This window comes from Neopsephotus bourkii, unplaced genomic scaffold, assembly GCF_033783945.1.
Source record: "Neopsephotus bourkii isolate Nb327-2 ecotype Australia unplaced genomic scaffold, CSIRO-AGI_Nbou_v1 NB_42, whole genome shotgun sequence".
In the NCBI taxonomy this organism is placed as follows: Eukaryota; Metazoa; Chordata; class Aves; order Psittaciformes; family Psittacidae; genus Neopsephotus; species Neopsephotus bourkii.
This window is the reverse complement of record NW_026900559.1, coordinates 1,255,538-1,274,209: the sequence shown is the minus strand read 5'-3', so window position 1 is coordinate 1,274,209 and position 18,672 is coordinate 1,255,538. Positions and strand designations below refer to the sequence as shown.

General features: G+C 39.5%; 1 protein-coding gene across 2 annotated transcripts in view; it reads right to left on the bottom strand.

Moving 5' to 3' along the window:
* Window positions 1-17,708, bottom strand: part of PPFIBP2 (PPFIA binding protein 2) — a 107,773-nt gene extending 90,065 nt beyond the window's left edge. For both annotated transcript variants that reach the window (XM_061347284.1, XM_061347293.1), the window contains exon 1: window positions 17,565-17,708. The gene's annotated coding sequence lies outside the window, so the exon portion shown is untranslated. The remainder of the gene's footprint in view (window positions 1-17,564) is intronic.
* Between the last annotated feature and the right edge of the window lie 964 nt (window positions 17,709-18,672).

Genomic DNA, 18,672 nt, shown 5'->3' with positions numbered 1-18,672 from the left:
CTGAAAATTTCTACTAACAAGTCAAAATCATTTGCTTCTTTTACAAACTAAGAACTCTGAGATGCAGGCTTTTCTCCATTGTGTATATTTCACCAACAATGAGTAAGCTCTGTGCAAGGTGTGTGTCCTACGTCCATTCTAGTCAATGTATGTAACACCACTACCCAGAGGGACAGATGCAGGAATAATTGTCAGAAACTACTATGTTCTAATCTGAAGTGTGCCATTTATACTTGTGGTAATGAGTAAGCCATGATTTAACTTCAGATCAAATTGATCTGAAGAGCATTACACGAATGCCTTATCAGAAAGCAGAAGAAAAATCTTTAGCATCACCCAAGGCAGAGTTTAATTTAAATGAAGGGTTGGTTTTAGTCTCTCAATTTTTGTCAAAATAATAAGTTAACATGGATAATGCTAAATGTAACTGAATTTTACCAAAATGCATCTGATCCAAATATTTTATTTAATGGTATTACACAAATAATGACCAGAATAATCTGGAAAGTCATTAAGTCAATTGATACAAAACTAAAATTTCAGAATGCTTACATATGTGAAGTTTATAAACACTCCCTCCAATTCCGTTGCTTTAATTTGTTCGATTTGGTAGATTTCCATCTTCTGTTGTCACATTTACCTGCCAGTAGCTTAGTAGTTTCACTAAATATTTGAGAGATACCTGATTCTCAACTGCAACAAGCTTCCTTCTTTGCAATATTTTCCCTACTTCAAAGCAATCACAGCATTGGTCATAACCACCTCAGTGAAAAGAAATCCACCTACAGTAAGCAGCTGCCTGAGGTGCACATAGGCTGCTTTGCCCCTTTGGCAGACATGGCCACCAGCCACTCCCCCAGAAATCTATGGCCACCACTTGTATTGGTAAATCAGGACAGCAGACTGGCTTGAAATTAGAAGGGAGAAAAAAAGTTGAAAATACTGAAAATAGCATAGAGTTTCTATGGCTGCATTACACAGCAGGCTCGCTCTTCTGCAGTAAGCTACCACTCTGTGTGCTTAAAGCAGCTAAAGCATCACACATTTGTCAACAAGAAACCCAGAACTACCATCTCTTCTAAACATCAAATACAGTACCTCACCATCAGTAGTGAAAAAGGTACAGAAAATGATGACAGATTACATTGCAAAATTGAAATTTTACTAATAAAAACCCCTTCAATCAAGAACTAGGCACAAAACAGAGTTTTGCCAAAAAATACCACCAGAACTGTGTCTTTTATCTCCTGTCAGCCTCCATCCAGCCCATTTTCTCACCTCTATCAGTGTATTTGTTGCTTAACTGCATTAAGCTAGAGTAAAACCTGCTTATCAAACAAAGATTTATTAATAAATGCTATGTTCTTTGCTCCAGAGCGATAATGTAATATTACTTGTTTGACATCTTTTTCTAGACAGACCTGTTGCTGCTTGTGCTTCAGGCAAATCTTACTTTCCCAGACACTCCCTTCTCAGAGTGTACTGCTCTGAGTAGTATTATGAAAATAGCTTGCAGCTCTCATATGCTTTCAGTTATTATTTCTGATCTAGTTCTATAGAAATATCTGCAATTGTGGATTCTTTTATTATTATTATTAAATAACAAGACACATGTATCAATCTCATGGCATGCCAAGTGCCTCAAACAGGATCTATTTGCTGGTATTTTAATTGTACTTTAAGAGTTTTCATTCCTGAATGACATTAACAGATGCAGAACACCATGGCTTATCTACCTCTATTAAAAAAAAATACATATATTTTGAAAAATAAGTTTTTTCAGCTTTGGTAAACATTAAAAAAACTACCACTAACAAGATTTAATGCTCCAGTACAAGCTTTACTAATAGCACATTCTAACCTTCAGGATTTGTTAGATTAATTTATGTATCAGCAAAATACAAGAACCAATCTACTTACCTTTTCAGGTCCCCAAGACGAGGAGAATTCACTTTTTTGCTTGATCAGTAGAAATTGCTTACTATTAATAGCCAAAGTTTTACAGTTAAGTAGATATAAGTCAAAATTATAATCATCCTTTCTAAGCCACATGCTCATACTAATTTAGAGCCCAGCCCACAGATAAAGATATTGCAACCCTCTTTGTTATAATTACCTAAGTAATAAGATCTTCCAGGAAGTGCAGACAGAGCAAACTGGTCTGAATGGTGTAAGTTTATTTTGCTTAGCTACCTTTACCTTATAAAACCCAGTCTAAGATTTGCATTTTAAATCAAGTGAAAAATCTCTGACAGAAACTATTGTGCTTAGAGCCAACATCCCTTGCAAATTTCTTAACCTGCTTTCTGTATGTAAAGCTATAGTTTACTGTATCCAAAAAGAATATAGTATTTAACAGACATGGTCATTATGAGCAAAATGTTCTTCAGAATTATGAAAAGCCTTAATTATATTTGAACCTTTCATGGCTGCCTTGAGCCAGCAGCTATCCAGAGATAAGAATGTTAACATTTAGACAATTCATAAGTCAGCTGTTTTTCCAAGGTTGCTCCTAATAATGAGGTTGCCAACTTTATCAGTTATGGAGAAGCGTGTGGTTTTTGACAAGAACTCCTGAAATCCAGATCTTCCTTAATATCAGTGCTTTGGGTGGCCCACAAGTTCCTCTAATATTTAGAAGACACAGCTAATAATTAACTACAACCACCTTTTTTTTTCCCAGGATGAATAAATACATATTTGTAAAAAGTTTAAAGATTCAAGAATCACATTGCTTTGTACTTAATGGTGTAATGAAACATCAAACAGCTTGGGTAAGCTTCAGAAGCCCTTCACACATTTTTCAACTGCAAGATAATTCCTGAGCTGGAATGAACAAGTGTGCACAGCCTCCAAGCCCACCACTCCCCACCTTGCTTCTCCTCCAGTCGCATGCTCTATAGTACCCAGTCACCCTACAGGAACACAGCTGCCGATTTCATCTCTTCAGCCTGGCTCTGTAGTTCTCATGACACCACCAAATACAAAAGTTATAAATATATATTTGGATCCTGGCCTTTTAGAACCTGGCATCCTCTCTAATTAAAGTTAATCCTTAGTCCTAAATAACTATCCACAGCTGCTGGGAGCAGAAAAATTTCTGATGATTACTAGAATGACTGCCTAAGGAACACTACTTACACAGCATCCTCCAGAACTATTCAGCCACAAATCCTGTTCATCTGATTATAATTTAAATTTAATTCGTTTGTTAATTCAGACACTACCTGCTCTATTCCACTTCATACATTTCATTGGAATAGGCAGAAGGATAAATAGAACCCTTCCTTCATTATTTATTACCCTTTCTTGTAATAAATGAAAACAAGACTATTGAGGGGTTTTTTAAAGACTAATCAGAATGGGAATTAAAAATAATTTTCAGCTAGAAAGCATAAAGCGTCCACACTAAGGGGAGGGGGAAGCTCTAGAGGGAAGCTCTAGATTAGTCAAAGTTGAACAGACTTGATACTGAACTACTTAGGTAGATGGTAGAAGAATTGGTAAAGTCTCTGGTCAACATATTGCCGGGATTCCTTACATGAAGGGACACCCTTAGGTGAAGCACAGCACTAGTACAATACCTCCATGATGAAAATGAGATAACTAAGCTCATTAACTAAATCAGCTAAACCAATTTAAGAGGGAGCTAGGTATTACCCTGTCACTGGAAAACCACCACATTTGTGTGTTGCTGATAAAAGTTTGTGACAAGCAGTAAGAACTACGCTGCTTTTAAACATATTATACTAAAAAAAAAAAAAAAGATTTAAAATATGAAGGGCACTGAATGTAGTTGTTTACTGCATTACAAGGCAGCAAAGTCAAAGCCAAATATCTGTTTTCAAAAATAAACTCATTAAGTTTGCTAATACAAGTTTGAATTTCAATTTTAGGGGAAGGAAACAAGAAATCAACTTTAAAAATACACTATATGATCTGACTGATACTTGATGATGCTTGAAGAACACAAATAACCTCATAGTAGTTACTCCACAGGACTCACAGATACTAAGTTCTAGCTGTAATTGGTATCATAACTAAATTTCCTGACTTACGTCAAATCTGAACATGCACAACTCCATGGGTCCTCATGAAATCCATCCTCAGGTCCTGAAAGAGATGGCGAATGAAGTTGCTAAGCCACTGGCCATCATATTTGAAAAATTATGGCAGTCAGGTGAAGTTCCCAACAACTGGAAAAAGGGAAATATAACCCCCATTTTCAAGAAGGGGAAAATGGATGACACAGGGAATTACAGACCAGTCAGTCTCACCTCTGTGCCTGGCAAAATCCTGGAGCAGATTCTCCTGGAAGGCATGCTAAGGCACATGAAAAACAACAAAGTGCTTGGTGACAGCCAGCATGGCTTCACTAAGGGGAAATCCTGCCTGACCAATTTGGTGGCCTTCTATGATGGGGCTACGGAACTGATGGACAGAGGTAAAGCAGTTGATGGCATCTACCTGGATTTGTGTAAAGCGTTCAACACTGTCCCACACAACATCCTTGTCTCTAAATTGGAGAGACATCAATTTGATGGATAAAGAACTGTCTGGATGGTCAGACACAAAGAGTTGTGCTCAATAGCTCAATGTCCAGCTGGAGACCAGTTACAAGTGGTGTCCCTCAGGGATCAGTGTTGGGACCAGTCTTGTTCAACATCTTTGTCGCTGACATGGACAGTGGGATTGAGTGCGCCCTCAGAAAGTTTGCTGATGACACCAAGCTGTGTGGCTCGGTTGATACACTGGAGGGAAGGAATGCCATCCAGAGGGACCTTGACACGCTTGTGAGGTGGGCTGATGCCAACCTCATGAAGTTTAACCATGCCAAGTGCAAGGTCCTACACCTGGGTCAGAGCAATCCCAGGCACAGCTACAGGTTGGGCAGAGAAGAGATTCAGAGCAGCCCTGCGGAGAAGGACTTGGGGGTGCTGGTCAATGAGAAAATGAACATGAGCCAGCTTCAGTGTGTGCTTGCAGCCTCAAAAGCCAACCGTATCCTGGGCTGCATCAAAAGGAATGTGACCAGCAGGTTGAAGGAGGTGTACTGTGTGCAGTTCTGGTGTCCTCAACATAAAAGGGACATGGAACTGTTGGAACAAGTCCAGAGCAGGGCCACGAGGATGATGAGGGGACTTGAGCACCTCCCATATGAAGATAGGCTGAGAGAGTTGAGGCTGTTCAGCCTGGAGAAGAGAAGGCTGCATGGAGACCTCATAGCAGCCTTCCGGTATCTGAAGGGGGCATATAGGGATGCTGGGGAGGGACTCTTCATTAGGGACTGTAGTGATAGGACAAGAGGTAATGGGTTAAAGCTTAAACAGGGGAAGCTTAGATTGGATATAAGGAGGAAATTCTTTCCTGTTAGGGTGGTGAGGCACTGGAATAGGTTGCACAAGGAGGTTGTGAATGCTCCATCCCTGGCAGTGTTCAAAGCCAGGTTGGACGAGGCCCTGGGTGATACGGTGTTCCTGCCCATGGCAGGGGGGTTGGAACTTGATGATCTTAAGGTCCTTTCCAACCCTAACTATTCTATGATTCTATGATTCTATGTTTGTACAAAATATCTTCCTTACATATAAAAGTTGATGTTGACAGCATGGCATGTGCAAAGTGAGGTTTCTTCAGCTCCGCTCTGTAGCAGTTCTATCAACTGTAGAAAGCCATTCATTCCTTCACTGTTGTTTTAAACATTGCTCATAAAAGCTTAAAAAAACCACTTCATAATTTAAAAATTATGAAATTATTATCAGATTAAATTGTTAAATTTAAATTGTTATCAGATGTTTCAAGTTTCCTCTCTGTTATACACAGTACAAAAGAAAATGTTGTAGCTCCTAAATTTACAAATCTCAAAACCAAAATTGCATTCATTATGTATTATTTTATCAAGTGGGAAAAACTCTTTATTATTGAAATGTTGTCCTGGGTTCAACTACATCTCCTAAGTTACTTAGACTGCAGACCCAATGCCTGGGAAACTGCACCCACCCACCCCTCAAAAAAAACCCCAAACCAAAACCCCAATAAAACAATGCAAGAGCTGAAAAACTTAAGTGGACAAGTGATGTGATGAATGATCCTGTGAAAGTAAATTCATGCTCTAGTAAATTGAAAGGTGAAAGACGGTAATAAAAGTAAACACAGATTCATGCCTGAATGAACCCTTTCCTTAGAGTAAAACAGAGGACAAGACCATGACAGAAATTGAGGGAGATTAGGTATATATGATTAATAAAAGTATGCAAAGTTATCCTCTATAAACATACTAATTATTTAGACAAACTGCTGCTGGAAAAAGCATTATTTTAAACTTGAGAATTAGGAATAACAGTTCTTACTGTTCATAAACAGTTCTTAGGCTTTTCCAAATCTCTCTGAAACAAAGGCTTCTTCAGCCTGGCCAGGACAACCTACACGATCAGGCCAGACTGTTATGGAAAATTCTAGTGTCAAATTTTTGTTTGTCTTATGGCATTTCATCAAGTTTTCTAAATGGAAATCATCCTGCTTACCCATCAAGCTGTTACGGAATCAACTTAGCAGAACAAGCACTGCAAATAACTTCCTTTATTAACTGAAGTAGTACAAATCCCACTAGGGATACAGAAGTATATGATCACTGTGAAACAGAGATTTTTGCATGAATTTATGAGAGTAATACAGAAGTTTCATTGAAGGTGGCCCATGCTAACACAGGACTAGAAGATCTGATCTCTCAAAGAAAGATAAGGAGGCCAAATTTTCACATCTGCTCACAGTGTCCATTTTCTTCAATTCCTTGATGTATGCAAAGGAGTGTTGTAAAAATCAGCTACTTTGCCAACGAAGAGCAAATGCTCCTCAAGCAAACAAGCTTAGTTTTTAGAACCCATACAGTCCTTGGTCCTAGTGCCTTACCTTCTATTTATTATTGCCTGTAGTGTAACCAAGACAGGTATCCATCAAATTCATATGACTCGGAGGCAGAAAACAGCTGTGTATTTTTTGAACTCTTACAGCACCATAAGAACAGTCAAGCTTGTTCAGATTAAAAGAGTGTCAGCCCAGTGCTCCATCTCTAAAGATGTTCAGTGCAACACAGGTGCATAGTGATCAGTCTCTTGCTCTGTCTTTCTGCCAATAATGAGCAAGCATGACGCTTCATGAAACACAGCCTGGAGACGAACCGTCATGATTCATAGATTTTGAAAGACCTACCCTCTGTAGATTCATCTAACTTCTTTTCAAATCCATTTTATAAAATTTGTCAGGGAATGTTCAGCCATTTCAGAAAAAAAAACAAGCAAAAACCCCAGTGGTTAACCACTGATCACTTTTTCATGCCACTATCTTACAGACTCTTTCCAGTCCTATTCCCCTTTCTCCCTTACACTATCTCTGCTTAACTGAAAGAGTTATCCTGCAAGTCTCTCCACAGAGTAAACCCAATCCACACTTTTTAACACACTTGCTACTTCTCTATATACTTTTCCTTGTTTCATTGAACCACTGTTGAGATACGATGAGCAAAGCTACATGCAGTGTTCAAGCTGCAGAGTACTTCTGACCTTTAGAAAAATGCCACAAAAGAAATACATGACGATGTTACGTGAATATGTGAATGTTTCCACACAGAGTAAAGCAATGGATCTTTACAGAAGTAAGTTGCTTCAGAGAATAAGAAGGAGAGCATTAAACATTACTTAAAGTGGATAGACACAAAAATCAAAAAAAGTAGGTGAGGACTGGTAGAGGAACTGGCGCCAGTGGACACTGAGATACCAGAGATGTGTTTTCCTGCAACAGAACCCCAGAACAACATGCTGCGTCAACAAGCCAGAAAACTAACCTCATGTAATCAAAACACACAATTTTAATCCACAAAATTTCTGCAGCAAAAAGATGAAATCTGGATTAAACTACGCAGAGAAAGAATCCAAAACAAACAACTAAGAGAGATACTTCTCATTACAAAAGCACCTATACCTGGGTTACTCAGGTTGTAAAGCTCTGTCCTGAATTTGCCCCAACTTTATTAATGTGATATGAAGACTTTTGCAAAGTCTAACATCAGCTCTAGACATAAGACTTAAAAGGAATACTAAAAAGACAGCCTTTTTGACTTTGTAAAATTTAATTCTGTATTCACATTTTTCCTTTTTTTGAAGCACTTTGTTCAGCAATTTATAAATACCTGGAAACACCACAAGGCTGGTTGAATATGACATACCCTACAACTGTGAACACAAACATGCTGAATTCTCACTAACAGGAACTGATGGTATCAAGTACTTCTATATAAATTTGAGCTTCACTAGCTAGCTATTTTGAGGAATGTGTCTGTGGGAAACAACAAAAGGAAAAATATACTTCTGTTAGAAACAGCAAATTTAACAGAAGTGAATCTGCTTGCACTAAAAGCATTAAACTAGGAACAACAAATGGATCACTACAAAAAGCACCATATCCCAACATTACTCATCACATCAATGAAAATATAAATTTTAACAGCCGTGTCTATTTAACGTTTATGCTTATAAACAAATCATTCTTCTACAGATTGCTTGTATATTAATGAAACTACCTTCAGAAAAAGTCATCTTCCACTTTTTTCTCTTTCTCTGCCTAAAGAATAGGTATAGCCAAGAGACAAAAATTTTCCATGGCAAGTTAAATCCTGATCTAAAATGACATATTTTGTTGATTTTGTTCCTCCATTCAGAATATGGGACATCTTGCTCCTCTCAGAAATGGCCAGGAAGAAAGTATCTCTATCAAACATCATGCCATAACTGATTAATAAATCTGGGAATAATAAAAGTCTCCTATCATATTTACTTTACATACTTGAACCATTAACATGATCTTACAGTGATGAGGAAAAGCATCTGCAGAGAGGCAATATTGCAAGACAGACACAACAGTAACTTGGCATCCAAAAACAACATTTAATAGTAAGATTTATACAGGTGAGAGAAACTTGTCGTATCTCCCATCTGAATCCGAGAAGAAAAACAAATACCAAGATGACCGAAGACACATCAAGCACCCACTGAAACCAAAAGCTGACTTTAAAGGCAATGCAAAGTAGCCCATACTGAATGTGTGACTAGATACATAGGCGTCCTCAGTGACCTGTTCAATGGAGGAGCTGTATTTGCTCACAGAAAAACATGTTTACCTAGCAAAGGATCTTAACAGAATCTCCACGCTGAAAATCCACTCACATTCTCAGGTTTTCTATTTCACATTCATCTGCGCACTCATACTGTTTCCACTCTATCACCACAACTGAAACAAGTAAGTTTCAGGTCACTGTATATATTGAGTTTTCCTTATTTGTTGCAAACTTTTTATAGGCCTAGAAAAAGAGTTCTTAAATGCTCAGTATGCTGCTTCTGTAGAACAGATACATCCGATGTCACAGGATGTGAGAGAGATCCTGGAAGTCAACTGTTAAATATAGCACTATGGTGGGCCTTCTCAAGTTCTTAGCAACCACAAAGTCCATCATGCCATGCTAGACAACCATTTAAAAGCATTTATTCTCTGTTCTAGACAAACATAAAATGAACAAGTTTCTGTGTCAAATCCATTTAAATGTCTTCTAAAATATATATGATACGACTAAGAAAGAGACAAAATGCAAAGCCACAGTGACATGCATTAGAATGCCCATTTGAACTTGCAAAACTTAAAAAGTATACATCATTTCCAGAAACAGACTTAACTGCTCAGTAATGAGGCATGTATGAGACTCCAAAGCTAGCATATTCCACTTTAGTCATTCTGGATTACAGGCTTGGTAGGACACCGAATTCAGACAGCTTTTGGAAGTTTTAAAAATGAAGAAATGTCTTTCTCAACACAAACTACATGCAAAAACTACACCTAGAACTAGAACTCAGTATTCTTGTAGTTTTTACATACATATTTACATCTGGAGTATGTAGAAAGGATTGCTTTTGTTCTCTTTTCATAGTAAATGCCCAATACTTTTAGGGCATGAAAAGAAATAAAAGACATTGTCATGAACATTAACAACTTGAATATGAACAACGACCCAAGGTATGTCAATAAATAAAATTGTGGCCTAAAACTTGTGCTACTATGTGTTACTTCCAGTTCAAAGAAGAACTCTTTCAAATGCCAGAGTATAACAGTACCTGAAGCACTACATTGTTATAAAGTTAGTCAAATTTTACTGGCTCTGAAATAAATGGATTAGCCGCCTTTGTACTGACATCAGAGACAAATGAAACACAATTCTTTTACTACTTTAAAGGGCCCGAGTGTCATTACAGCAAGGGCAGAAGTCCTAAAGTACACAGTAACAGTTCCATACAGAAACGACACCTGAGTGAATAGTGAGGGTCAGGCTTTTGCACATCCTATATTCAGAGGATTTCATGTTAAGACTCGGAGCAGCTTTTTGGAACCGTTCTACTCTTATTTGGTCAAATCATGAATAAACCTATGGAGTTTCCTGAAGTAATAGCTTAACTATGTATTTCACTGTTTGATAACAACTCCTTTATCAGACCTGTTTATTAAAAAAAAACATAAACAAAACAAAACATAAAATTGAATTATTTCAGGCTAATGACTTGCAAAGTCCTTTAATCCCTAACAGCAACCAGCTGATTTGTCTGTATGAAAAAAAGCTCAGAAGTTTCCTTCATGTGGGGCGATGTGACAGTCCATAAAATCGAAATTAAGAAAATGATAAAAAAAAGACAGAACTGTTCAAATGATGGTGCATTGGATGAAATTGTTTCTTCTAGTTCAGGAAAGAAAAGGAAATCAGAGTTCACTGCCAGAAAAATTGATCAAAGTCTGCTCCCATGTCAGTGATAGTGACATCATTATACTTTAATACTAAGTTTGTAAGTAAAATTTGATATATAAGAGAGATTTTGTCCCCTGTGTTTCATTGGCTTTCAAAAACTCCAAGTGGAAATATTCAAGACAGTTTCATTAATTCTGAAGAAAAAAAAAAAAAACAAACCCACTTCCAGTCTTTTCCTAATTGAAAAACATGGTCTTGTTAGCAAACACTGAAATACTGCTCTATCATGTGGAAATTACTTCTTCTCTATTAGTCATTATTGATAAGGCGTAGTTTTGCTCTATGACATAAACAGTACTATTTACTTCATTAGTTATGAAGAGCAAAATAAAATAAATTCACTGTAAAATGGTATTTACAGACATACTGCCTGGCAAACTAGGCAAGCTGCCTAGCATGGCAGTTTTATCAGTCTCAACTAATTTGGAACCTCTGTTTCTAAGTGCCCAAATTTCAGTTTCCAAAGGAAGTGAGCAGCTGCTGGTCCCGTTCTTCACAATTAGTCCCTGGATAATCAGAAGCTTTGATTAATAAAAACCTGTAAATGACTGCTGCATCCAAACTACATTCATTCTAGAGCATGAGCTCCCTGTGTATCAAACCTCTGAACACAAACTCATCTCCCCATGTTAAAAAAATAAAACAAAAAAAAAAAAAAAACACCTAAATGCAGTCTTCTAGAATCCACCCTTTTGCAGTTTATGTGACATGAGAACCACCTGGGATTCACAATCTACTCACAAAACTGAAATGCTAATAAAATTCCTAATTAAAATGGAGAATAAAATCAAAGCAAAACAGATTTAGACCACAATTCTTGCAACAGTTTTCTAGTCCTCAGCCCAATCTACAACTATTATGCAATGCTGCGTGCACTGGACAAAGTATGAGTAAATATTGTGGACTATTAACTATTTTTCACAACACTACAGTATGTTCTACAAAGCAGGCCAGAACAGATCTTGCACAAGAGCCTGTTGTAACAGCTCTCCTTTTCTAGTAATGAAAGATTCTAATACGATTTTCCTTTTGTACATACGAAGTTTGCCAGATCAGGGCATAAACTGCTCTTTTCAGTTACAGGTAACATTACTACTTTGGATACATTCAGCTTATCTTGGGAAACATTTTAATTCAAGAAATATTTATTTAACAAATTATTTATAATATTTATGAATGAGATTTTCAGGTTTAATGTAGTCTATACTAATACTAAAATACTTTGTATATATACTTTTCACTACAGAAGACTACTTTCAAAACAAGAAATACTCACTTGACTCGTTCTGATGTTTTTTCAGATGCAATGAACACATTGTTTAAGAAAATAATATATCCTGCTTTTGCTGACAGTTTACAACCAGTATGTAATTCTAGTCCATATAAGTAGGTTCTGAATTTTAAGATTTGTTCTTCTTCCCTTCTTGAAGAAATAATTACAAGTGTTACAAAAGTGCTTAAAACAAATGCTTTACTTCTATATGTATATAAGCTTACATAGCATTTACATTAACATACTTTAAGTTCAGCTAGAGGAGGGGTTTTTTTGTTTGTTTGGGGGTGGTGGTTTTGTTTTATTTTAGGGTGTTTTTTTTTAGTAGTGAGCCCATTTAATGCACAATTAAGGGTAGCCGGGGTCCATGCCTGATATCTGGGTTGAAGCTACTACCACACTTCCTACAGTCTGACAGTTTCTGCAGCTTTTAATGGATCGCCTGAACAAATACCAACATCCAGTGACCTGTTTTACCATTTTTTTCTCCTGGTCTGCTGGGTGACCATAAATCTGCCAGTGAAACTGTTTAGGGAATAATGGTAAAGCCACTGGAAGAAAACTCATTCTTACATGATTTCTCACTTGTACTGCAAAGTATATAGACAAGTTACAAAGCACAACTTCCTATCTTATGGTAGGTATAAAAACTTGAAAAAAAAGTTTTCTGCATTAAAGAAGCGAAGGGAATCAACACAATAATTCAGGTAAGAGCTGATGTTAAGTGCATTGTGAAGACTTGCGCTTAAACCTAGTAAGAACAGTTTTATGCAGCATACGGGAGTGTTATCACAGAATGAATTAACTGCAGAATAGCTGAGTTTGGAAGGCATCTCTTTGGATCATCTACTTCAATTCCTAACAGCTTGTTCTTTATTAATATATAGGTTAACATTGTCTGGAAGTCACCAAGGCACTGAATGTATAGGTCAAAGGTGATTTAACAGGCAAATCATTATGAACCACAGAATGATAGAACATTTTAAGTAAAAGATGAAAAATTCTCATGCAAAAAGATCTTAATACACCCCCTGCCTAACAGTCCACCCTGCAAATACCATCCAGGTGACATCCAAAAACTTTGCTTCTCAGGATGGCTCATGCTGGTTTTGTTTAAAATACTGGATTTACCTCCCCAAGGTCTCTGCTAGAGAATTTTTTTTTTTTTCTCTGGAGTGAAACATTAAAATCCTTCTGTTTAGGAGGCAACTGAATTATATGCATTAGCTTATCACCATTACAGAAACACACTCATAAACCTTTTGGAAATGTCATTATGATAAGAAGTTCTGATGTTGTGTTATTAAAGCAGATGCTACCATCTGCATTGTACTGTAGTGGAATAAAAATATGATTCACTCTACTCAAGACATGTTTGGCAAATATTTTTCCCATCAAACTAAAATTTCTGAAGGGAAACAAAAAAGAAAACAACAAACCACCTGTATTGAAAATGGTGCAAATTTGAAAGAAAATGACTTTTCTGTATGAGCAGTACAGACAGAAACAAGACACCCCCTTGATAAGTCATCTCTGACCAACGAGACTTGTTTTCAGAAGAGAATAAAGTAAAACAGCCGTTCCCATACTGTCAGTGCTTGAAACCCAATTAGAAGTCAGCATCTTAGGTTTATCTTCAGTAATTAACTGGCATACTATCTGTTGATCCTTAGAGTATGAAGACATAGCAAACAAGTGAAACTTTCTCTATGAATATTCATACACATTACAGAGTTACTCTCATGAAAACAAGATTCAGTCAGCATTTGATAAGCAGTACTTGTAACAGAGCCAGGCTTTGGACCTGTCTTTTTCTTTCATCCAGCATGTCTTGACTTTGAGCATTCAGACTTATTTCAACCCCTCAGCCTAATTCAAGATTTGCTGAAGAAGAACCAGGGTTGCTGATCTGTTTTCTCCAAATTCAGATCTGCTTCAGGAAACCCTCATCAGCTTAGCATTTTTGGGTGATACACAGAAGACTCGCACAATCAGCAGTTCATGCTCTGTCACTGCAATTTTTGGAAGTCAGATCCATCCACTACCATTCCAGGTATGTTGTCTGCAACATACTATCTAGTCACCATCAGGTTTCTTATCTTTCCCCCCCCCTCTAAATCACAAATCACTCTATTTGTCCCTGTATTCAATTCTCAACTTTTATCTTCAGTTACTTCAGGTTTTACCTGGAAAATTTAGCTAAACAGATAAATACACATAGGTCCCCCTCGGTTTGTGGATCATCTGGCAGACAAAAAATGTTCTGTCTTATACATGTGAAAATAGCAATTTTTCCCCTTTGATCACTACAAAAATATACAGCTCTTTCCCCTCAGCAGCTTTGGGTTACAGGTCTTCCAGAAATACTAGCAAGCTACATAATATTCATAACAATCTTGCTTTACAGGTTATCAGATTAAGAGTTTAAAATCTAGATCATGCTTACAGCCCTTTAAACCACTACACTGTAACTTGGCAGATGCACAACATAAACATAAAATCCATAGACTGACATAGACTGGCAACAGTGCCATTAGGCTTTACTTTATATGTTTCTTTCAGAAAGAAATTATCTTTGTAACTTAACTTCTTTGTTCTCTGCACCAACAAATTGCCAAATTCAATTCCAACTAAGATGATAAACACCTCCAGAGATTTGAACTATGCAACTTCACTAAGAGAAAAGTGACTTCTGAAGGTTCTCACCTACTGCCCTAAACAATGACATACTCTGTTCATTACTATTTCTACACTATTAGGTATTTCTGGAAAATGCAGGAAAGCCTTGCCTGGTACAGTACATTGCCTGATAACACATTTGCATCTATACTGGGTGATCATTACCACAAACAGATTTCTTCTGCCTCATTTCTCTGCTTTGACAAACACTAAATCCTCTGAATCATATTATGGCCATCTAAAGCAAGAAGATTATTTCATCTTATTCCTGTAAATACCTTTTCTGGGAAAGGAGGGAAGATGGGTATTTTGCTAACTAGCAAAGCCCCACCAAGGCTCTGCATTACCTGTATGAGCATAGCCCTTTGCTAATCTTACCTGGTCAAGGCCCTCATTTGTTTGAGCTGAAAGGCTCAAACGAGTCCCTAGCTGTGGGGAAAATGAACAGAGTTTCTGGTCTGTCTCCGAGTAGTATAATATAAGTGAAAGTAGTGTCTTAGGTACAAGTGCTTTATAGGTTTCTGTGGGTGTTTGTTTTGAAGAGACAGAGACTGGAAACAAGCAAACAGGAAACAAGGGGGGGGGGGGGGAAGGTGAGTCACTATCTTCAGTTCTTTTTCATTTTCCCATGTTTTGCATGCATAGCACATTCTTCCTCTACTATCTCCCCTTGTTTGCTGACCATATGAAAATATTCAGGGAATGTTATTCTTAAGGTCTTCACTACTCTTTTCAATCTGTTCTCTTCCCATCCTCCATTCAAACACACTCTACCACTATAAGTCACACTGTGCTGTCTTAGAGCCTGCACAGTCTTAAGTAGCAGACAGACTCGGTGTAACAGAAGCACGACAGAGGAAATTGATTCAAGAACCCAGAAAGCATTTCTTTATTCTATGCCGATATACTGCCTCTTTCTTTACACTCCCCGCCAAGCCCCAGATCATTTTTTCACACTGCTGGTACCACGTTAACAAAGATGAAGTGAAATCAGATACAGTAAGAGTGCAGGGAGGATAATGCTTGTTATCCCATCTCTACTTACTGCTTCCCTACTTCCTTCCTGTCCTCCCTGCTTCTGGCACAGTACTCATATGATGGGATTTCAGGGTGAAATCAAGATAGTAGCAGCGGTGCCCTCTGCCACCATTCCTCTAATTCCTCAGCTTCCTGGGACAGGAGATCAAGGCAGCAAAGGAACACAGAATCAGGGAACAATGTTCCCAGCCCAATTCCTACCATGCTTCAGCCACACAGATTAATCAGTTTCTGTCTCCTCCCTTTAATATGGCACTTTCCATAGGGCAGTCCCAGATGTATGACAGATAAACTGCTATATGTTTTTCCAAGAGCCTTAATTATTACCTGGCTTAGGTAAATAAAGCATTTAAGTTCTCAAAAGCGATGCTAACCTTAGTTCAAAACAGGTACATCATGTATGTCCACAATAGATAAAAACATCAACAGTGTCTTGAGCTATATTCCTCAGTTTCAGTTTTCTTACTGGTGACTTGAAATTATTTTATATGTTACAAATACTTTTTTTATTTTATTTTATTTTTACATTTCCCCCCCTCCTATTCTGGCACCAAGCTATACTTTTCCCAAAGATAACCTAACGTTTTTTATTTTCCCTCTGCTCTTATACTTTTCCCAAAGATAACCTAACGTTTTTTATTTTCCCTCTGCTCTAACTTACACTGGGTTTCCTTTAGGTTTAAGAGGCCCTCATAATCATTTCCAACTGAAACTACCAGCAAACGGAGAGTAAATCCATACCATTTAAAAACAATCCATGTTTGCTTAGGTTTGTTCCAGTTTGTCCTTTCACTCTCCTGGTATACCAAGTTCCACTCCGAGCATTTCTCCATTAGAAAAATACAAGGAAGCATAATAATTTATTTGCTTTAGCCAAGTTCACACAGCAGAGCCAAGTCAAGTCAGGAACACAAGCAAAGTAAATCAATAAACCTAGAAAGCCTGCTTTGCTCTCCCATCTACTCCTGAAATACAAATTTCAGAATGAAGTCCTCCATGTACCTGTTCCTGTTGGGAATATTTCCTGTTTAAAAACACCAAACAACTAACCAACCAAACCACAAACCCAAACACACAGAGGAAAGTGCCCTCACCGTTCCCCCTCCCACCAAACCTCTGCAATTAGAATCTGAAATTACAGATGACCTTTATGACTATGGAAATACAACACGTTGTACATGCAAATCTTCAAAAGCACACGTTGCACTTCACCTACACACATAAACCCGCGGTTAGTGACCTACCAAATTAATACTTAACATCTTGTTCTGCCCCATGCAAAACTGGACAGATGATAACACACGAAGGGGTGTGATCCCTTATCCTGCTTGTAAATGTTAAGGGGGAGGCATTTTTTATCACAGCAGCAAGATGAGTGCTGACTGATGAAACTGGAGATCGCTTGACATCTCTTCATACTCTTACCTCCCTTATCTCTGTACTGGTAAAACAGCCCATAAAAGCCACTTGCACTTTCCAGCTGTTCATTTCTGAACATCCTTCTAACTACGGTATTGCCCCCCACAGACCTCTTTCCCGGATCAATTCTCAGTTACAGGCTGAGGGGGGAACATCTCGGTTTTACTTAAGAGAACTCGGCTGCGACTGGACGTCACCGCTGGCGGCAGAGCTCCCGAATCGCCTGTACCGTGCCTACTCGCCGGTTTGTTTACTGAACTGCTGGCTGAACTCAAGTTTCAGAGCCTCGCTCGCTGCGAGAATAAATATTTAACTTACAGGAGCCGCGTCTATTTAAAAGTCTTCTCGAGAGCGTCCTTAACTCCCACGAGAAGGGCAAGGTGTGTTAAGAAGGAGCAGCGGCGGGCATTGCAGTCCTGAAGATCCCCTCCTCGGGCACAGCCGAGGCCCCGCGGCAGCCCGGCGGACCAGCCTGCTGCTCGACGCTGGGCACAACGCGGCCCCACGCTCCCCCACCTCAGCCTGCTGGGGACTCCCCTCTCGCCCTCCCCGCTGAGGCACGACCCTTCCGCCTCGCAGCCCGCCCCCGCCTCGCACCGCCCGCCAGCGCGGACCGACCTGCGCAGCGGCGGCGGCGGCGGCGGCTGCGGCTCCTCCCGGTCCCGGCTGCGGGCCGCCCTCGTGCCAGGTGCGCCCCACGGCGGCGGTACGCGGCGCCATCCCCGGCTCCCCTCACGCGCGGGTACTGGCTGAGGAGACCGGGCAAGACCGGCGGCGGCGGCACCACCCTCACGTGACGGCGGCGGGAGGGGGCGCGCGGGCAGGTGCTGAGGGGCCACGGCCGGCGGCAGGATCCGCTCCGGCCGGGATCCCGGCAGTAGGCCGGACTCGCGCAAACCCGCACCCTCAGAGCCCGGGCGGGTAGGGGGGTACCCGCCGCTTCCCCTCGGCCCGCCGGGGCTCCCGCAGCAGCGCACCTGTAGTGGCATCAGAATGCCCAACACCCACTGCCAACCCCCCTTGTTGGCGCAAAACCAAGGGTACCAGCTACGGAGCATGGGCTGGGCCTTGGTTGAACAGGTAGTGGAGGCAAACACTGGTTTGAGGGTCCCAGTCGGTTGCTGCCACGCAGTATCTCGGTCTGGCTAAGACAAATGTGTGCAGCCTTATGGATCTTGGATCCATGCAAACCTTTCCCATCATCACCTTGTGTAGAGGTGGAAACTGGGCATGATTGGCCCCTCAGTGAGTTTCAGTGTGAAAGGAAGGGACTAGAATTCAGTTGGAGGCCTGTAGCCAATGATGTGCCACAGGAATTAATACTGGATCCAGCCTTATTCAACTTGTTTATCAATGGCCTGGGTGAAGGGATGGAGTGTACCTTCAGCTGGTTTGCTGATGATACGAATCAAGGGAGAGTGGCTGG